The sequence below is a fragment of the Lygodium microphyllum genome, chromosome 6, assembly GCF_053477565.2.
Source record: "Lygodium microphyllum isolate KBCC chromosome 6, Lygodium_microphyllum_v1.1.10, whole genome shotgun sequence".
In the NCBI taxonomy this organism is placed as follows: domain Eukaryota; kingdom Viridiplantae; phylum Streptophyta; class Polypodiopsida; order Schizaeales; family Lygodiaceae; genus Lygodium; species Lygodium microphyllum.
The window spans coordinates 29,543,567-29,549,101 of NC_141140.1; positions in this window are offsets into that span (position 1 = coordinate 29,543,567).

Sequence of the window (5,535 nt, forward strand, 5' to 3'; positions counted from 1 at the left end):
CAACCGCTTGATCAATTAGCAAATTGGTTAATCACTTTGCAAGAGTTTGATTACAAGATTAAGAGCAAGCCACTAAAGCTTCAGGGAATTGTAGAATGTCTTGTAGATTTCGGAGAGCCAAAAGAGGTCTTGGCTTAAGGAAGTGACATGGAAACATTGTTTAAGATTGATACGGCATCTATTCCCTCTTGGTATGCTGCTATAACACACTATCTATCTAGGGGAGAGACTGGAGCTACTCTATCAAAATCCGAGAAGAGGAAAATTAAACAGCAAGCATTGAACTTTTCCTTGATCGCAAGAACACTGTATCTACAGGGTGTTGACGATATCTATCGCCAATGTGTGATGCCTGACGAGGTTCCATTTATCTTGGAGGAGTGCCATGACTCTGCTTGTGGGGGGGCACTTTATTGGGCAATTGATGGCACAAAAAGCTTTAAGAGATGGCCGTCCATCTTCCAAGATTCATTTGAGTATGTTAAGAGATGCAATACATGTCAAAGACATGACAGTAGAGAGAATAGGAAGTGACCACTTACACCCATTATGGCTATCCTTCCATTTGAGAAGTGGGGTATTGACTTTATGGGTCCTATTACTCCATCATCCAATACGCAAAAGTGATATATTATTGTGGCAACTGACTACTTTACAAAGTGGTCGGAAGCACGGGTGACGAGGCAGGACAATGCAAAAGAGATTGCTAGTTTCCTACTTGAGCAGATCATCTACCGTTTCGGTCCACCAAAGGAAATTGTATCGGACCGTGGAACTCACTTTTTAAATCAAGTGATTAAAATTATGATTGAAGCATGAAAATTAAGCATAACAAGATGACTCCCTATAATCCGCAAGCAAATGGAAAACTTAAAAGCACCAATAAGCAGCTTGTGAGTATCCTGTCCAAGATAGTCTCCGAAAAGAAACAGGACTGGGTGTTGAATTTTGCCTATCATAATTACGAATAGAGGAGTTCTTGATGGCTAGCTGTGTAAACCCATTGTGGACAGCATCCAAGGGCCCTAATAAAAAAAGGGAGTGTTGGAGTAGTTATCCAAGATCCCCAATGTAGAGTTACAATGAAATTAGATGTTTATCTCAGGGTAGGATTCACTAACAACATGGCGGAGTATAAAGCCCTGATTATGGGATTGAATATTGCCAAGAAAGGTGGTATTTGGTGGTTGTTAGTAAAGGGGATTCCCAGCTGATCTTAAATCAACTAAATGGGACATATACAGTCCAGAATCCCATCCTTTGCATGTATCATTGGACTACTATGACCCTACTTGATGAATTTGAGAGAGTATCTCTTCAGCTGATTCCACGTTCTTGGAATCAGTTTGCGGATTCCTTAGCAAATTTTGATTATGAAGAGGACCTCTTCTTCAATGGTGGTCCTAGTCCGGATGTTGCTATTGATAATGAGACAGGACCTGGTCACTTGTGGGGAATTTTATCAGACCACACGTTATATGGCAGGCGATGGTTAGTATGGGCAATGGGAAGAGTGGCCGAGACCCATCTGTTGAAAGAGAGGGAGAGAGACAGAGTGGAGCAGAAGATGAGCCTCAGCTCATTGTTATTCTTCTTCCATTATTCTTCCATCATACTCTCTGAAAGAGACTTACACACATAGGTATGACTAACCAAGACTAATTGTGGTTAACTATGGTTAAGTCACTGATTACACTGACTTATTGAATGTCACACACGTGTATAGCTATATTCAGCTAATGTTGGTCATACACATAAAGATAAACTGACTGAAGAGTAGCAGGAGCTTGATATTCTAACACTCCCCCTCAAGCTCAAACTATCTGATAAAATCCAAGTAGCTATCTGAAGTATATGAACTTTTCTTTACCAAGAGACTTGGTAAATATATATACTACTTGGTCTTCAATCTTCACATGAATCAAGTCAATCTACCCCATAAGAACTATTTCTCTTATGATATAGTAGTGAACCTCAACATGTTTGGACCTAGCATGGTAGATAGGATTGCTAGCCAACATAACACTGCTGAGGTTATCACAATACAATCTCACTCTGCTTTCCAGCTATATTTCCAAGTCTTTCAGTAGTTTCATTGGAGCCCCAAGAAGAACACCAAGGAAAAGGGAATTCTCTTGCAAGAAAATCTATCTTGTAATATCAACAAGCTTGTTTATTAGGGTTTATATGATCACAATGAAGAAAAGAACACCAGGCACAACAAATCTTCATGCAACATCATGTAGATCTCCCACGGATTTGATAGAATTAACCATATTCTTCAACATCTTCACAAAATCCATCAATAGAACAAAGAAAGCAAAGGAATACACCATCTTTGAATGGAAATACATCACATAGTACTCATCTTCAATGTCTTCATAGTTCTCTCTCTCAATCTCTCATGTACAATCACACTGTTTTGATAGAATTGACTATCTCTGACTCTCTCTCTCTCTCTCTCCATCAATAGTACATCATATCCTCAATACAATCACTTAATAATAACCTCAATAATCCTTCTTAGGTCGTGGATGCACCTCCCAAGAGGTATGTCTGATATGAAGAGGCACCAGAGCCACTACAGTGACTCTTCATAACTCACCACTGTCACTTCACTCCAGTCTTTACTTGAATCTTCAGCAGCTACTTCTTTGACTTATTTTAGCTCTTTTTCACTTGTATTCACCTCTTTCCAAGGCTAGAAAACTTTCCCAAGCTACACTCTCATCCAACAGAACACATACAGAAGCATACAGAAGGTCTACAGAAGCTCAACAGAGAGTTACAGAAGGTCAACAGAAAGCATCAGAACCACATAACTCATACCAAAACCATTCCAAACCATCAAAAATCACTCAATAAGCTTTCAAACAATCTCAAACCCTATCAATCAATACTCCATCCTTCCATACAGAGAGAAAACAAAACAGAACAGAAGCTCAACAGAAGCTATCAGGACCAAACAGAACATATCAGAACATCAACAGAACTTCACATCTCTACTAATAAATATCATGAGCTTAATAAAACCATTCCAACCTATCCAAAACACTCTCAAACCACTTCCAAACCAATCAATCATCTCATAAAATCAACCATTCAGCTCTCAAAAACAACAAAAATCAGCCAAAAAATAGGTCATTTCAACACTCAACATATCCCCACACTTAATAAGGAAGCGTCCTCGCGACCCACGAAAAAGGGAATACAAGTGCATTCAAAAGCTCAACTTTGATCTTCAATAAATCTTCAAAAACAGTCCATCCAACCACAACCACAACTTATAACTTGTATCTGATATAAAGAATACAACGAAAGGAAAACCCTTTATACATTAAGACTTCTTATCAAACTGGAAATCACAACAAACTTGTAAAGGATATAAGAGGTTTCTTCTTTTGCATCAGCATCTTCAATTATCCAACCAGCAACACCGTCACCGCAATTCTCCAAAAATGTAGCTCGCACGAAAGCAAATCGAATAGGCAACCACCACGATCTTATCACATAAATTAACCCACAACACAAACACTACACACAACACAACCATCTGAATGACTCCTCCAAAAAGAGAGATTTATCATTAAAAATTATCCGCCATACATTGCAAAGGTATCAATGAAGATGATCCCTTTTAAAAGCTTGGTGATTTCGAAAACGATCCATGGACAAGGATTCATCTACAAATGTCTTGGGAGGATTCTGAAAAAATTGAAGGCAGCACATCCTTTCCAACAAGACAAGGTATCTGCTAGGCAAACAAAGGGCATGAAAGTACAAGACATCCAGTTGTTGGGAATCAATACTCACATTGACATTCATGCACAACTTTAGAATAGGTTTTGAATCATTATGAGAATGCCTATGCATATACGCCAGGTACCAAGTAAAATGAGCAGTTAAGCGCACAAAAGGATCTACAGACTGAGAATACTGCTGAGCAAAATGCAGATAATTCTGATAAGCCTGACTAGCACTTATCCATTCTCCTGGGATCAATGGCCAATTGATTTGAGGTCCAGTAAGGGAATCATTTGAACTCCAACCTCTTCTTCAAAGAATCTTCTGATCAAAACCTTGATACCCACTAACCAACTGAGGAGGATTAGGAATAGAAGTGTTAGGAGACAGAAGAGGGACTAATGAAAGAGGATGAAACAATGGATAGGCAAAATCATAAAATGAAGAATGGGTTAAAGATGGATTTGCTAAAAATTGAGGAGATTCGGTTAAGAAAGGCATTAAAAGATAAGCAAGAAAAGTTGATAGAATGTCAGGGGATGGGTAAGGACAAGGATCAGGAGGTAGAAAAACTCGATCTTCAATCAAAGAACAATGGGTAAAGATAGGAATTTGAGGAGATCCTTGAGGTTGGAAAAGAAGGGGTAAAATGACCTTTGGGTTAGATTGAAAAAGGGAAATATAAGCATCACCTATGAGCCATTTGTTGATAATGAGTTAGGCATGGTAAGGATGGACCTAAAGCTTATCTACAATGATAGGCTTCAAAGAAAGAAGTATCAAATGGGGGTTGATTGGAGAGATAGGCTAAAAGATCCACCCTCAGTTGGTTAATGTTCTGGGCATGAGCTGAAGCTTTGACCTAACGGTGATTCAAAATGACAGCATCAACCATAGTGTGCCATGAAAACTCAGGACACTCAGCCACCTTTGAAGAATATCCCTGGAACATCTCATCAATCCTCAACTCCAAATGTCGGACATACAAAGAAGCTTGCAATACCACATCTCCGACATACCAAGCCAGATCGTCATCATCTGGAATTAGTAAATCACCCCTCAAATACATATAGGATAGAAGCATCGTATCTGGAGTGACAGAGTCTTCAAAAACTATCCTCACTACTTCTATCAGCAAATCAGATGACCAGGCCCCACTCCATCCATCCTCTGGAATAGGTAAATCCATCGCGGAAAGTTTTATATAGAAGGCCAACTTCCGTTGTTGATAATGGACAAAAAAGGAATGATCTGGTGGAACATATTCTTGATACTGCTCAAAAGAAGACCATAACAAATCCATGCGAGATTTCAATCTTTCCACCTTGGCCTGAAATAAGGGACATAATGTAGCCTATCTCTGAAGAGCTGCCAAGTCTGTAGGGGATAAAAGAGAAACTGGTTGCACAGGACTCTGTGTATTAGACCGAGACTGTGAGCCAACTGATTTTTGAGTTGCTGGATTTGAGCATTGCTCTGGTCTAAGATAGCTGTGGTGGATTTAAACTTCTATGCTTGGGCAGCTATATCACCTCCTTCATCTCTTGACTCTCCTTCTATAACTTATCCCTCTCCTCTGTTAGAGCAACCACTTGAGACCTAGCTTCTGCCAACTCAGCTTTCAACTTAGAGATTTCAGCTTTTTGTGTATCCATGAGCTTAGTCTGCTGCTCCATTTGTGTACAAATGAAGAATATAATTGTTGGATACATGCAGTCATCGAAAGTTCAATAGAACTCTGGATATCCTTGCACAGGAACGGAATAACATCTCCTGTTACCAGGCGGTGAA